Source organism: Monodelphis domestica, chromosome 6 (genome assembly GCF_027887165.1).
Source record: "Monodelphis domestica isolate mMonDom1 chromosome 6, mMonDom1.pri, whole genome shotgun sequence".
Classification (NCBI taxonomy): domain Eukaryota; kingdom Metazoa; phylum Chordata; class Mammalia; order Didelphimorphia; family Didelphidae; genus Monodelphis; species Monodelphis domestica.
The window spans coordinates 310343285-310360911 of NC_077232.1; positions in this window are offsets into that span (position 1 = coordinate 310343285).

Sequence of the window (17627 nt, forward strand, 5' to 3'; positions counted from 1 at the left end):
GCTGCCTGGAACCAAGGGGCCCTGAGGAGAGTGCCCGAGGACGCCCCGGGCTGGGTCGCTTTGCCCACGGGGCCTGGGAAGCGGGGCTGTCCGCCATCACCCTGCCTTCGCATGGCTCCCCTGGGATGGTCCTAGCCTGGAGAACTGGATGGAGCTCCGCATCCTGGAGGCGCTCTGCAGCCCGGGCTCCCGAGGCCTGCTTCCTCCGGGTCTCCGGAAAACACGGACAATACGAGTCCTGCCCAGCTTGCAGAATGTCGAGTTTTCGGGTTTCGTAGCTCTTAGGAAAGGCCTTTACAAATGCCTAGGAATGGGAAAGGCCCCGACAGCAACGTGACGCAGAATCCTGAAGCTGGCAGGGAGCTCACAGAAGGGGAAACGGAGACCTGGCGAGGCTAAGGGGTTTCCCCAAGTCAATTCAGATAGGATTGGAACCCCGGACCTCCCACCTCCAAGCCCGGCTCTATCCACCAAGCCCCTTTAGGTGGCCCTCTCCTCCAATCATTTCAGCACAATCAACCAACCAATGAGTAAATAGATCTGAGGCCTCCCTGGGGCCGGAAGGCTGCCCCACAGACTGCCCCTCCACTCCCCCCTAGGCTCCTCCAAGAAGCTGGGCTTCCGGGTGTTGCGTAATGTTGTGAGGCAGGGGCTGGGGGGAGGGGAGCGGCGGTGAGCCTAGTCGATGCTGGCGGCTCTAGATTGGGGGAGGAGGGATGGAACTATGCACTTGGCCACATTTCTCTGGCATCGAGCCCTCAATAAGGTCCCCAAATGTGGCGCAGTCGCTTCTCTCCCGATCAATCTGTACAGGCTCGCTTCAGGAGGAGGAGGAGGAGGAGGAGAGATTCCGGTTCGGACCGTCAGCTTGGATTCCCTCTCCTCTACCCAGGTCCGGAGTTCCGCGGACCGCCCACCCAAGTTACAGCCGAAGAAGCGCTCCTTAGTCTCTCTCCTGACTAGGGGCCCTTGCCCTAACGTCTGCCCCATTTTCTGGGGGCCAGATTTACAATGTGGACTTGAAAGTCTGCCCAAGCAGAAAACAGCAAGATGAGCTCCTCCCGGGCTTCCACCAGGGAGCAGAGAGGACGGACTAACGCCTAAAGATCGGAGGCGAGGAGGAGGAGGTAGGAGAGCCTCATGGTTTTCTTCCTTGCCGTAAGTCCCCCGTGGCAATAAGGAAATGTCCTCGAGGTCTTATTCTGTAACCCTAACTAGGCTTTCATTGCTTGATGGGCTCCAGGATGGCGGCCCTCCCGCAAAAGAACAAATTAATTCGTTTCAATCCATACATCATGAGCCGGGCACTGCGGGTACAGGAGCCTGAGCCAGCCCTTACCCCTGCTTCCCCCGACCAACAGCCCCTTCACCCGAGGGCCCGCGGCATCAAGGCACAGCCTCAATGACATGGAAGTCAGGACCCAGAGAACTTCCGGCCCGAAGAGGAGTCCGCTAGAAACCCCACACCGCCCCGGCAGTATGGAAGCAATCGACAAGTCCCGGCACGCCCAAATGGAACATAGGGAGAAGCATTGAGCGCACAAGATACCCGAGCCCCGCCAGTGCCATCCTCTTCAGCTCTCCCTTGAGTTGGGGGAAACGTTATCGGATGAATTTCGGAACTTAAACCACTGCCCCTTTTAGCTCCCGTGCCATGACTAGGAGAGAACATCGTCCGGTCCTTCAGCCAGAAGACTTGAGTATAAAAGCCTTCGAAAGGACTCGGTGCACTTCAAGAGAGACAGAGGAGAAGAAGATGCGGTCGGCTGGGAATTGTTGGGTCCTCCAAGTTCCTTTAAAAGCCTTGAAGTAGCTGAAATGGGGGGAGGTGAAAGATCCCCCAAATTGGGGCCTCCGTGAAAAGGAACCTCCGTGGCGGAGGCAGCAGCCCACGGCTACGAGATCTTCACTTGGAGGGGAAGCCGAGAAAACAGCAAAGACGCGGGATTCTGGAGCCTTGGCCTGCCAGCTCCTCCCCCGATGGAGAGACTCTCTGGAGTCGGACGGCGAACTGAGTTTATTGAGGCTTCCAGGAATGGGGGATGCGAGGTTGTCACCAACAGGTGGTGCGATAGAAACGCTGGCATCATGGGGGCAACCAACAGCAAGACAGAAGGAGCAGCCCGACGTAATGGCTGATCTGAAGTCCTTCTCCCTCTAACCCGCACCGTCTCATTCCGATGCTGTGTGTGTCTTTGGCCTTACAAGGAAGCCAAGGGAATTGCGTGCCAGCCTTCCAGACTGCAGACAAGGGGAGGGGTCCGAGTTCCACAAGGTCCGAGCCCCAATTCATTCCATTCAAGGATCCAGAAATCACTCCTGAAATACGAGAAACATATCCATAAGGCTGGCCCGTGAGCCCTTTGCTACATGTGGAACCCTACAGCAATGAAGGTGAGGGAGAGGCCCAGTCTTCTCTCTCCCCGGCAGGGACAAAGGAGGAGGGGAGGAGGAGTTTGTCTCCCCCCTTTCAGCCTGCCCTGACTAAGCCCTCACTGGGGCTGCCTTTTCACTCTCACCTGCCAGGCTCTCCTCAAGTCCCGAGCTCTTTCCTCTGGGGAGAGAGCGGGCCCTGGGGCTGCCTTTCAGGGAAGCCTGAGCCACTTCTGGGTCCTACCAACACATTGATTTCAGGAGGGACAAGGCTAAATGGAGGGTAAACTGAGGTTCAGGAGGGAAAGAGGGAAGAAGGGTCCCTATCTAGAGTCTACGGGTCCCCCCAAAGTTTGTAGTCTGAGCCCCTGAGGCACGCAGAGTGGTGCCCCCTGGCTTCTTGGCTGGCACAGCAGCTGTCCCCAAGTTGAGGGTAAAGGAGGCTGTAACAGGTCTTCTTTGTGGCCTGCTTTCTTCTCCAAGTGGGCGTCCAGAGGATTGGGATCAGGCACTGGGGAGAGAAAGCTTGCTGGGACTGGGATCCAGTCTGAGATGGGCCCATCTCCTCAGGAGGTCTCCGCCAAGACACCTTCCTTCCAACGCTCTCTCCCAGGTTTTCTCCTTTCAAAGTTCCCAACCTTTTCTGCCCAACCCCGGCGGCTGGTAGAGGCCTTGCAGCTCGGCCAGGCTTTTACTCCAAAGGTCTCTGGGTTTCCCTCTCTCACCACAGGGGAAAAGAAGCCCGAACTTCCCAGGCTGCCAAAGAGACTTGGAGAGAATCACGGAAGCGCGCTTCTCTGGCTGGGCTACCAAAGCGTGTTTGCATGTCGGCCTGAGGTCAGGCAACCGTTCCCCTTCCTCCCCCCTTGGGGATCTGCTCTACCATTCTCCACTAGGACTGTGCAAACTTCCTCAGCTCTTCAGAACCGGCCCCAGCATCCCTCCCCCAACCCTACAAAGCTCCTTCTCTCCTCCGCCCTCACTGCATTCACTCCCTATCTCCTCCTCCATTCATGTCTTAGAGGATGAGGGGCCTTTTCCCTGGCAAAGGTCGTCCCCTCCACCCATACCTCTGATCCCACTCCTCCGGGGCCTCCCCAAGATTGCCTCCCCACAATCACTTCTCCTAATCCACGGCGCCTTCTCAGCTTCCTAGAATAGTCTAGGACTCCCCCTTCCTTAAGAACCTTCATCTGCTGCGTCCATTTTCAATAGCTATCATCCAACCCTGCTCCTCTTCTTTTAAAAAGAGAATGCCTAGCAATTACATAGAATTTTAATGGCTGCAAAAACATTGTACATATATTCTCTCTCATTTGATCTGTGTAACAACCCTTCAGGGTAGGGGCTATCATTATCCAAAATTCTGAGCCAGAGAGGTTAAATGACTTGCCCAGGGCCACACTGCTAAATAAGTGTCTGAGGAAGGAATAGAACTCAGGTCTTCCTAGTTCTCAATCTAGCCCTCTTTCTATTATTCCCCTAGCTGCCTTCTGATTTAAACCGTCTGAGAAGGCATTCTTTGCTGGGTGCCTCTGCTTCCTCTACATTCAACCATTTTTCAGTCTTCTGAAATTTGGCTTCCAACACCATTATTCAACTGAAACTGCCCTTTCTAAAGTGATCAGTGGTCTTCTAATAGTAAACTCTGACGGTTTTTCTCCGTCCTGGACATTTCTTCTGACACCACCTCTTCCTGGATACTGTCTCCTCTCTACACTTGTATGGCCCTGCTCACTCCTGGCTCTCCCCACGTGGCTGGCTCCTCCTCAGTCTTCCTTTCTGGATCTTCAGCGGTGCCACATCCACTACCCGGGGCTGTTTCCCAAAGGACTGAGCTTAGCTCTCGTCTCTTTTCATTCTTTACTCTCTCAATCGGTGATCGCATTCACTCCCTGGATTCACTTAACCGATGGAAAAGCCCAGATGGACATTTCTGCTCGTAGCCTCCCTCCCTCAACTCCAGGCACGGATCGCCAACCTTTCCCATATTGGTATAGGAAGTTCCAGGGACACCTTAGATGAGTCACGTGCAAAACAGAACTTACGGTCTTTTCTCCCGAACCGTCTCCTCTTTTGAACTTCCTGTCTTTATCAAGGGTATCATCACCCTTTCAGTCCCACAGCTCAGAACTGGTACCATCCTCAGTTCCTCACTTGCAGGCCCTCCACTGGAAGCAGTTCACTACCCAATGTCTTCCCTTCTACTTGCACATCTCCTTTAGATGGCCTTTTCTCCCCCCCCAGACACCAGCACCACACTACCCCAGACCTAATCATCTCTCCAGACTATTGTAACACCCTTCTTACTGGTCCATTCTGATCTATGCTTCACTCAGCTCATGGAGTGGACTTGCTTCGAGTGCAAATTGGACTGTTTTCCCTTTAGTCACCGCAATCCAGTGGCTCACTAGTGCCTCCAGAATCCAATTAAAAGTCCTTTAATGTTTTAAGTTCTTCACAATCCGGCCCCTGCCTTTCCACCTTTCTAAGTCTCCTTGCCCTGCACTCACATAGCCTGGCCTACTTGCTGTTCCTCAAACATGCTACCACATCTGCCCTGTCTTGGCCTTTGAACTAGCTGTCCACCAAGTCTGGAATGCGCTCCAAGCTCACATCCTCTTCTTAGTTTCTCTTTCAGTCCTTACCCCGTATCCCAAATTCTGCAGGCTATTCCGGACTCCCAAGATGCTAGTGTCTTCCCAGCTGAGATTACAACTCCTTCCTGTGTGGACCTAGTTCTTTTAAGGCATCTATTCCCCCTCGAGTGTGAGCTCCTTGAATGCAGGAATGGTTCTGGCCTTTCTCTAACTGCCCACTGCTTAATACCATGCACATTGTTAAGTACACAGTAAGTGCTTAATAAATGTTTATTGACCAAATGAGTTATCGAAAGAATACCCTCATCAAGGCTTCTGTGCCTCCATTTGGATCTGTCCATCCTTCTTGGTAATATTCAATCTGCACTGCCCCATTCCTAAATTCATAAATGATCACCCTAGACTTTTTTTTCATTATCCAGTCATTCAGTCATATCCAACTCTTTATGATCCCATGGATCATAGCAATCCATGGGGTTGTCCTGCAAAAATACTGAAGTGGTTTAGCATTTCATTCTTCAGTGGATCTACTAGATCCTTCTGTCAGGCATTTAGAGATTAAGTGACTTGCCCAGGATCACATAGCTAGGAAGTATCTGAGGCCTGATTTGATCCCAGATATTACTGAGTCCAGGCCTAGGGCTTTATCCACTGACCCACCTAGCTCCCAGCAAAGACATATAGAGGTTAAGTGACTTGCCCAAAGTCACACATTTAGCAAGTATCTAAGGACAGATTTGAACTCAGGTCTTCCTGGCTCCAAGCCCAGTATTTTTAAAAATTAACATTAATTAGTTTATTTCTTCCTTTGAAATACCCTCCTTTCCTCCCCTTCACCCATTTCAGAAGTCATTATTTGACAAAAAGACAAATATATACATTATATATACATATAGCTATGTCTTACTTATTTTTACTTGTCATTTTTTCTCTAGAGATAGACATATAGTAGTCATTCTTCAAATAATATTTCTGCTGCTATATGTAATATTTTCTTGGGTCTGATCATTTCATTTTTCATAATTCCAGATAGATCTTTCCATGGTTTGTTTGTTTTTTTTAATTAGCCTGTTTGTCACTTGTTATGGCCCAGCAGTATTCCATCATAATCATATCCTACAACTTGTTTAACCATTCTCCAATTGATGGACTTCCCTTCAATTTCCATTTCTTTGCCATCACAAAGGGAGCTGCCACAAATATTTTTAAATATTGAGGGTTTTTTTTTCCCATTTCACTGATTACCTTAGTAAATAAGTCTGAATCGCCCAGCCACAGCTGGCTCTACCCTAGATTTTGAGAATTCACAAATGGAACATGATCTGCCCCCTGTTCAATCATGTGAAGTGGCAAGAATTAAGGAAATGAAAAACAAAAAGCAATGATTTTTTTGTACTAGAAGAGGAGTTTGGAAAATAGAAGAAATCTGACCCCAAGACATGGTATCATAGTTTTGAACAACCTCATTTCTCCAGATTCAGAGCTTTAAGATATCTCAAAGGTAATCTAGCTCAGCCTGCCCATTTTCTATTCTGTTTTTCTTTCTTCTTCTTTGAAAAAAAATTTTTTTATTTTTATTTAGTCAATTTAGAACATTATTCCTTGGTTAAAAGAATCACATTATTTCCCTCCCTCCCCTTCCCCTACCCTTCCTGCAGCCAATGCACAATTTCACTGGATTTTACATGTGTCCTTGATCAGAACCTATTTCCATGTTGTTGGTGTTTACACTAGGATGTTCATTTAGTGTCTATATCCCCAACCACACCCCCTCGACCCATGTGATCAAGCAGTTGTTTTTCTTCTGTGTTTCTTCTCCCACTGTGTTTCCTCTGAATGTGGATAGTGTTCTTTCTCATAGAGCACTCCAAGTTGTTCGGATCACTGCATTGCCACTAATGGAGAAGTCCATTACATTCAATTGTACCACAGTGTACAGTGTTCTCCTGGTTCTGTTCCTTTCACTCTGCATCACTTTCTGGAGGTTGTTCCAGTCTCCGTGGAATTCCTTCACTTTATTATTCCTTTGAGCACAATAGTATTCCATCACCAACATATACCACAATTTGTTCAGCCATTCCCCAATTGAAGGGCATCCCCTCATTTTCCAATTTTTTGCCACCACAAAGAGAACAGCTATGAATGTTCTTGTACAAGTCTTTTTCCTTATTATCTCTTTGGGGTACAAACCCAGCAGTACTATGGCTGGATCAAAGGGCAGACAGTCTTCTATCACCCTTTGGGCATAGTTCCAAATTGCCCTCCAGAATGGTTAGATCAATTCACAACTCCACCAGCAATGAATTAATGTCCCGACTTTGCCACATCCCTTCCAGCATTCATTACTTTCTGTTGCTGTCATATTAGCCAATCTGCTAGGTGTGAGGTGATACCTCAGAGTTGTTTTGATTTGCATCTCTCTGATTATAAGAGATGTAGAACACTTTTTCATGTGCTTATTAATAGTTTTGATTTCTTTCACTGAAAAATGCCTATTGATGTTCCTTGCCCATTTATCAATTGGAGAATGGCTTGATTTTTTGTGCAATTGGTTTAGATCTTTATAAATTTGAGTAATTAGACCTTTGTCAGAGTTTTTTTGTAATGAAGATTGTTTCCCAATCTGTTGCTTCTCTTCTAATTTTGGTTACATTGGTTTTGTTTGTACAAAACCTTTTTAATTTGATGTAATCAAAATTATTTATTTTACATTTTGTGACTCGTTCTAAGTCTTCTTTGGTTTTAAAATCTTTCCTTTTCCAAAGGTCTGAATTGTACACTAGTCTGTGTTCACATAGTTTACTTATAGTTTCCTTCTTTATTTTCAAGTCATTCACCCATTCTGAGTTTATCTTGGTGTAGGGTGTGAGGTGTTGATCCAAACCTAGTCTCTCCCACACTGTCCTCCAATTTTCCCAGCAGCTTTTTATCAAATGGTGGATTTTTGTCCCAAAAGCTGGGATCTTTGGGCTTGTCATAGACTGTCTTGCTGAGGTCACTTACCGCAAGTCTATTCCACTGATCCTCCTTTCTGTCTCTTAGCCAGCACCATATTGTTTTGATGACCTCTGCTTTATAGTATAGTTTGAGATCTGGGACTGCAAGGCCTCCTTCCTTTGCATTTTCCCCCCATGATTTCCCTGGATATCCTTGATCGTTTGTCTTCCAAATGAACTTTGTTATGGTTTTTTCTAATTCAGTAAAAAAGTTTTTTGGAAGTTCAATGGGTATGGCACTAAATAAGTATATGTTTGGGTAGGATGGTCATTTCTATTATGTTAGCTCGTCCTACACATGAGCAGGTAATGTTTTTCCAATTGTTTAGATCTAGTTTTAATTGTGTGGAGAGTGTTTTGTAGTTGTGTTCATATAGTGCCTGTGTTTGTCTCAGCAGATAGATTCCTAAGGATTTTATAATGTCTAGGGTGATTTTGAATGGAATTTCTCTTTCTAATTCTTGCTGCTGAGATGTATTGGAGATATATAGAAATGCTGATGACTTATGTGGGTTTATTTTGTATCCTGCAACTTTGCTAAGGTTGTTGATTATTTCCACTAGCTTTTTAGTTGATTCTCTAGGATTCTTTAAGTAGACCATCATATCATGCTCAAAGAGTGATAGGTTGGTCTCCTCATTGCCAATTTTAATACCTTCAATTTCTTTTTCTTCTCTAATCGCTCCTACCAGTGTTTCTAGTACAGTGTTAAATAATAGTGGTGATAATGGGCATCCTTGTTTCACTCTTGATCTTATTGGGAACGCTTCTAGTTCATCCCCATTGCAGATGTTTGCTGATGGTTTTATATACTGTTTATTATTTTTAGGAACAGCCCTTCTATTCCTATGCTTTCTAGTGTTTTAAATAGGAATCAGTATTGTATTTTGTCAAAGGCTTTTTCTGCATCTATTGAGATAATCATGTGATTTTTGTCAGTTTGCTTGTTAATATGATCAATTATGCGGATGATTTTCCAAATATTGAACCGTCCTTGCATTCCTGGTATAAATCCTACCTGATCATAATGAATAACCCTCGTGATCACTTGCTAGAGTCTTTTTGCTAGTATCCTATTTAAAATTTTTGCATCTATATTCATTAGGGAGATTGGTCTGTAGTTTTCTTTCTCTGTTTTTGACCTGCCTGACTTTGGAATCAGTACCATATTTGTGTCATAAAAGGAATTTGGAAGAACTCCCTCTTTGTTTATTATGTCAAAAAGTTTGTGAAAATTTTTATTTAATTGGTTTGGGGTATTTTTCCAAAGATACATGATTCATGTTCTTTCCTTCCCTACTTCCATCCCCCCTCCCATAGCCAATGAATAGTTCTACTGGGTTTTACATGTGTCATTGATCAAGACTTATTTCCATATTATTAATATTTGCACTAGGGTGAATGCTTAAAATCTACATCCCCATTGAACCATGTGATCAAGCAGTTGTTTTTCTTCTGTGTTTCTCCTCCCACAGTTCTTTCTCTGGATGTGGATAGTGTTCTTTCTCAAAGGCCCCTCAGAATTATCCTGGATGATTGCATTGCTGCTAATAGAGAAGTCCATTACATTCGATTGAACCAGTGTATCCGTCTCTGTGTATGATGTTCTCCTGGTTCTGCTCCTTTCACTCTGCATCACTTTCTGGAGGTTTTTCCAGTCCCCATGGAATTCCCTAAAGTGGAGGAATTCACCATAGTGCAAATATAACCCACAGAAGTCTATGCAAGGGAGAATGGACAACCAAGACTTCCTCAAATACAATCCTAACCAAAAGAACCTGGTCATCATGAATGTCACCCACAGAAACATGTGTTAAGAGGGCAGAGCTCCATTCATCTTTCTCTTCAAATCTCTCAGCAGTTTCAACTTGGCTCATATGATTTTGGTGATGATTTGTCAAGGCAATGGACACATGCCTCTCATCATTATTATCCAAATCCAAATGTTCATAATCAGCCTAACTCTGTTGTTCCCAATGACTCTGCTGCCATCTTATCTCCTGTCACTTTGGCTGCTATCACTCCTGGTGTTCCTGACACATATGCTTCCTCTGACATGTCACCTTTTATACCCACACCATACCTTTTATACCCACATCTAGTCCCACCAAACCTTCTACTAACTTCTACTAACATCCCAAGCATATCTGCTTCTTGCCTTCCAACATCTGTAAAAGTCATGTGTTCTCTAATCACATCTACCTCTTCCATTGCTGATGCTTCTACCTCCACTGATGCCCTTAACACAACCCCAGCTTCTGGTGTCACCAACTCTGATGCCATATCTGCTGCCCCTGGTAGCATTCTTGCTGGTGCCATCTATTCTAACACTAGCACCATGTCTTTTAGCTCCAATGAATCTGCTTCCTCCAAATCAGGATAGGCTGCTAATATCTATTGCGATTTTTAGATTTTCTCCATCTTGCTTAGTCTAGCACCCAGGAATGTACACTCCCACACTACACGGGCATGTGCTAGCAAATGACAAATCAGAAACATCTGACTGTCCCCTGGGCTGTCCTAAGCCAAGCTTGAGCCGCCATTGGCACATGTGAGATGCAGGAAGTGATGTAGAGAACTGCCTCTGGGGTTCTCGTCACTTCCTGTGGAGAGGGCTGGGCGCCAGTTCGATCCTGGAACTCCAGCCTGGAGGAGCTCCCTCAGACAGCTTCCTTGGGGCGGTCATGTGGTAGGTAAGTGATAAGGACTCACTCCCCTTTTCCTTGACTCTCAGGTGAGGCTGCCTTTGGCCAAGGCCTTGAACTCCTGCCTGGCTCAGTCTGAGCCAGAACAGTTTAAATTAACTCTTTTTCCTCTCTTACTCTCTTTCTTCATTTCTTCCTCATATTGTAATTAAATCACCATAAAATTCCATTCTGACTTGAGTGTTTCATTTAGGATTTAAGAAATTAAATCATTGGAAACTAATAATTAATACATTCAGTCTCAACCCTAAATTTACCCCTTACACTATGCCTCTAATATGCCTGCTCCCACTCACATCACCTCTGCTGTCTCTGACATAACATCTATATTTGTTGCCATTAGCACACTTTTTGCAAGTACCACTCCTGAGGCTTCTGTCCCTTCTCTTGCACTGATAAACTCTGATGACATTAGTGACTTCCCTGATGATCCCACTACCATTAGATCCATTTCCTCTTTTGGGGGGAAAATTTTATTTAATTAGTTAATTTAGACTATTTTTCCATAGTTACCAGAATCATGTTCTTTCCCTCTCTTCCCCCCAAAACCCCTCCCATAGCTGAGGCACAATTCTACTGGATTTTATATGTGTCACTGATCAAGACCTATTTCCATATTATTGCATTGGATCCATTTCCAATCACTCTATAAAAATAATTTCAGGTACCCATTCAGCTGCTTTCCTTAATTTACCAAATTCTGATGAGGTCAGTACCATATCTGATAACACTCCCTATATTCACCAACACCATATAAATTGGCTCTACCTTTTCTATAATTTCTATTAAATGAGTGGACACTATGATCTCACCTTCTTCCTCTACCACCATGATTGTAGACATTATACCCATTACCACTAAACCTGCCTCTACACCACACCAGTAGCCATTAATTCTCCAACTTCCTTCATGAAACCTTTCATCACTGCTTCTTCTGGTTCATATGTTGCCTCTGCTATTTGATTCTACTCCCCTTGCTAAGGGTACAGCTACTGCCCTTATACCTCATGACCCACACCTTTTGAGATCACCTTTTGGTCACCACTGGAGAGAAGGTTGTGTCTGATAAAATTACCATGACTGATGGAACATGAACTAGGAAAATAACCAGTGATAGTTAAAGGGTCATCAAAATTGATCTGGTTTCATGCAATGCCCATGAAATTACTAAAGTTAATACAGCAGGTCATGGATCTACACTAGCAGATGGAATTTACTGCATCTTTGCCACAATTCCCAGAAATGACAATATTATTTCATGTACCACAATATTTTAGGAATGACTATCCTATTGGAGACTTCCACACTACAACCATACTTAATGTATTCCCATTATTATACATCTAAAATAGAGCTGCTCCACTGAACCATTCTTTACTGTATTGATTACAATACTGCATTTGCTGCCATGAAAGTCTAAATACTATTAATTCGAAGATCAATATTTTGCCCAACTCTAGAACCCACACATTTCCCAACTCTCCTAACTAATATACTACATTTCTTGCCCCAGTTTCAATCACTTTCATTTCTAACATAAATATCCTTTGTAATGGCATGGAACAAGCTAAAGGTTTTTGAGATTTTAGAAGAAAAGAATTAATTAAATATGAAGAAAGGATAATATCACTGATTCTTTAATTTCCCTGCTTCCTATGAAATCATTAGTGGGCATACTTTCAACAATATTTTAGAACTGCTTTAGTTTCTACCAACACCACATGGTAGTCACATCCACCAAGATAATTCAATGGCTCCACAGAGATTCTATGAGTGAGATGCTCTGTAACTGATCGCATCCTTCATAGCAACTTAGGCAACTGAAATAACGTATCCAGGTAACCATCCCTCACAGAATCCTCAACCATGACTCTTCTGGTCCCCCTCTGTTCTTCCCAGCCAAAAAAAAAAGTGTATTGCTCTCTAAATAAATATCCCATGACCCTCTTGACTAAGATACAGAGATCAATAGTGATAAAAGCACAATAAAGAGAATTCTCTAAGTAAATAGGACAAACAAACCCTACTGAAGGCTAAATTCATGGAGACAAATCATTATAACAATAACTTATCAGTGATAGTTTGTGATGATTAATGATGCAGTTATGAACTACTGGTTTGTATAATCTTAGGTAAAATTACATTTTTATAAATTTGTGTAACATGAAGGAGAATTTCTTTTGTTTGTTGGTAAAATAGATTATGCCTGAAAGATATATCACATCTAGAATTCTACTTGATAAGACTATATCATAAAAAGACAAATAGTAAATGGTGATAACTTTTAGGGAAGATCAGAATGACACTTTTCAGAGAATTAACTACATGAATGCTTTTCAGATATGCAAAGACAGAAATTGGAACCAAAAATAAGGAATGACAATAGCAGCTTGCAAAAAATGTAGAGAATTTCTCTGCAATTTCCCAAGATCATTGGCCCTTAAAGCTATTTATCCTGGTCTTTTGAGGCAGAACTTGCCACCAAGTGATCAAACAATGCTCTGAGTGATTTTGTGAATTATTTAAAAATACACATTTATTTCAGCAATTACAGCTTTGCATGAAGTATTTCTAAAAGGTTGCAAGTATATTGGCATTTAAAACCTAATCATTAACTTTTGTTTGAACAAATCTCATCAAAACGAATGATTGTGTTCTATTTTATTAGTTAGAAAAAATTCTGAATTTTCATAGGTTGGCACAACTTAAAGTATTAAATAGTAGAATTTTTAAAAAATGCACAAATATGTAGCATGACTTCTGAGTTCTTTCAAGGAATTTCTTTCCTAAAACATATAATATTCAGATTCTATATAATTCATATCCAAACAACAATTTGGTTAAAAAAAAACATGAAAAGTGAGCATTTGTTTCAAATTGTGAAGGCATCAACACTGTCTATCTCAGTGGTAGAGGACATAAGGACCATTTGGTCAGATGTCTTTTCTATTGACATTTCCAACTACTCTTGACAACTATATTTTAATATTTCTGCATTTAATGTTATTGACTGCACATTTTCAATGTGTATATACATTTAGAGGAGAGATTTAGATATTTCCTTATGAAATATATTTAAAATCAAACCCAACCAACAGAAATTTCAATTCCTGCATGAAAAAAGTTCATATTACATGCAATGTTTAGTTCTCACAATTTGTTCTGCTAACTTTTAAGCTCCATGAGGCAAGGGCTATGTTTTTACCTTTGAATCATCCTTAGTGTTCACCTTAGCTCTTCATAAAGAGGAGATGTATGATAAATGCCTAACTTTGAACAAAGGAAGAAGGAACCTTGTGTAATAGTTAAAAAGGTTGTGGTCGCCAATTATAATAATGAAATATTAAGTTATGAGGCTATTAGTAGCTTTTAACAATTTGGTTTAATAGAAATATATTAAAAATAGGGAAAGGTAGGAAGGAGGTAGAAAATACTATGTAGCTAAATACCCCTAAATACTGATCTTATGGGATCCAGCTCACCACTGACAAAGGCTCCCTCAGGTCTTGAGCCAGGAGTCAAGGTAGTCTCTTCAGCAAGAATCTCACCAACCTAAGAAAGAGCTCCTTCAGTCAGCATCAGAGTCCAAATCTGAGTGCCTCCAGAGCACAAGTGTGAATCTCAATACAAATCTCACTAGCTCACAAGAGTGTCTCCAGCCAAGTGTCAACAACCGAAAGAGGGTATGAGCCGCCAAGACTGAGCTGCCAAAGAGCATGTCCTGCCAATGAAGAGCCTGTCCTGCCAAAGAATCTGTCCCTTCAAAGAAGCCGAGGGATCCCTGGGTTCCACTTATATAGAGAATTGATTTGCACCCTATAGGGAAGTAGAAGGGTAACAAACAGGCTGGTGGGAAACTGTATAAGGGAGGGAGAGGGTGGGGGGGTAGTATAAAAAGACTGTAAAGACAATAAGAGGAACCTAAGAAGGGAGCGGGTAGAAATGGAAGTAAAGTAAAGGTGGGAATTAGGGGGACTGATTAAAAACAAAACATTGGTGTAGAAGGAAATAGTGAAAGAAGAAAAGGCAGGACTATGAGTGGAAATCAAAATGCTTGGAAATACACAGCTGGTAATCATAACTCTGAATGGGAATGGAATGAACTCACCCATAAAATGCAAGCAAATACCAGAGTGGATTAGAAACCAAAATCCTACCATATGCTGTCTACAAGAAACACATGAGGAAAGTAGACATGCATAGGATAAAAGTAAGAGGATGGAGCCAAATCTATTGGGCATCAATTGATAAAAAGAAGGCAGGAGTCACAATCATGATATCCGACAAAGCCAAAGTAAAAATAGATCTACTTAAAAGAGATAGGGAAGATAATTACAAGCTGATAAAAGGCAGTATAGACAATGCGGAAATATCAGTACTCAACATATATGCACCAAATGGCATAGCATCCAAATTTCTAAAGGAAAAACTAGTGGAGCTCAAGGATACAATAGATAGAAAAACTATACTAGTGGGGGACCTAAACCTTCCTCTATCAGAACTAGATAAATCAAACCAAAAAATAAATAGGAAAGAGGTAAGAGAAGTGAGTGAAATCTTAGAAAAATTAGAGTCAGTAGATATGTGGAGAAAAATAAATAAGGACAAAAAGGAATATACCTTTTTTTAGCAGCACATGGTACATTCACAAAAATTGACCATGTATTAGGGCATGAAAACATTGCAAACAAGTACAAAAGAGCATTAATAATAAATGCAACCTTCTCAGGTCACAATGCAATGAAAATAATAATTAGTAAGGGTACATGGAGAGGAAATCAAAAATTAATTGGAAATTAAACAATATGATTCTCCAGAATTGGTTAAAGAACAAATCATAGAAACAATTAATAATTTAATTGAAGAAAATGACAATGAAGAGACATCCTTTCCAAATCTATGGGATGCAGCCAAAGCAGAACTTAGGGGGAAATTTATATCCTTGAGTTCATATTATTAACAAATTAGAGAGGGCTGAGGTTAATGAATTGGGCATGCAAATTAAAAAACTAGAAAGTGAACAAATTAAAAATCCTCAGATGAAGACTAAATTAGATATCCTAAAAATCAAAGGAGAAATTAATAAAATTGAAAGTCAAAGAACTATTGATTTAATAAATAAAACTAGAAGCTGGTACTTTGAAAAAACAAATAAAATAGACAAAGTACTGGTCAATCTAATTTAAAAAGGAAAGAAGAAAACCAAATTGACAGAATCCAAGATGAAAAGGGAGACTTCACCTCTAATGAAGAGGAAATTAAGGCAATCATTGAGCATAATGCCCAAATACATGACAATAAATATGGCAATCTAGGTGATATGGATGAATATTTACAAAAACATAAATTTCCTAGACTAACAGAGGAAGAAGTAGACTACCTAAACAACCCCATATCAGAAAAAGAAATTGAACAAGCCATCAAAGCACTCCCTAAGAAAAAATCCCTGGGTCCAGATGGATTCACACATGAATTCTATCAAACATTCAAAGAAGAACTAATCCTAATATTATACAAACTATTTGACGAAATGAGCAAAGGAGGAATTCTACCAAATTCATTTTATGACACAAACATGGTACTGATCCCAAAGTCAGGCAGATCAAAAACAGAGAAACAAAACTATAGACCAATCTCCTTAATGAATATAGATGCAAAAATCTTAAATAAGATAATAGCAAAAAGACTCTAGGAAGTGATCACAAAGGTTATTCACTATAACCAGGTAGGATTCATACCAGGAATGCAAGAATGGTTCAATATTAGGAAAATAATCCACATTATTGATCATATTAACCAATCAAATCCACAAAAATCACATGATTATCTCAATAGATGCAGAAAAAGCCTTTGACAAAATACAACACCCATTCCTATTGAAAACACTAGAAAGCATAGGAATAGAAGGGCCGTTCCTAAAAATAATAAACAGTATATATCTAAAACCATCAGCAAACATCATTTGCAATGGGGATGAACTAGAAGCCTTCCCAATAAGATCAAGAGTGAAACAAGGATGCCCATTATCACCTCTAGTATTTAACATTGTACTAGAAACACTAGCAGTAGCAATTAGAGAAGAAAAAGAAATTGAAGGTATTAAAATTGGCAATGAAGAGACCAAGCTATCACTCTTTGCAGATGATATGATGGTCTACTTAAAGAATCCTAGTGAATCAACCAAAAACCTAGTGGAAATAATCAACAACTTTAGCAAAGTTGCAGGATACAAAATAAACCCACATAAGTCATCAGCATTTCTATATATCTCCAATACATCTCAGCAGCAAGAATTAGAAAGAGAAATTCCATTTGAAATCACCCTAGACAATATAAAATCCTTAGGAATCTATCTGCCAAGACAAACACAGGAACTATATGAACACAACTACAAAACACTTTCCACACAATTAAAACTAGATCTAAACAATTATAAAAACATCAATTGCTCATTGGTAGGATGAGCTAACATAATAAAAATGACAATCCTACCCAAATTAATTTACTTATTTAGTGCCATACCCATCGAACTACCAAAAAACTTTTTTTTACTGAATTAGAAAAAAGCCATAACAAAGTTTATTTGGAAGAACAAAAGATCAAGGATATCCAGGGAAATAATTAAAAAAAATACAAAGGAAGGGGGCCTTGCAGTCCCAGATCTTAAACTATACTATAAAGCAGTCATCTTTACAATTTGGTACTGGCTAAGAGACAGAAAGGAGGATCAATGGAATAGACCTGGGGTAAGTGACCTCAGCAAAACAGTGTATGATAAGCCCACAGATCCCAGTTTTGGGGACCAAAATCCACTATTTGATAAAACACTTCTAGGAAAATTAGAAGACTGTATGGGGAAGATTAGATCTGGATCAATATCTCATACCCTACAGCAAGATAAACTCAGAATGGGTGAATGAAACTATAAGCAAATTAGGTGAACACAAATAGTA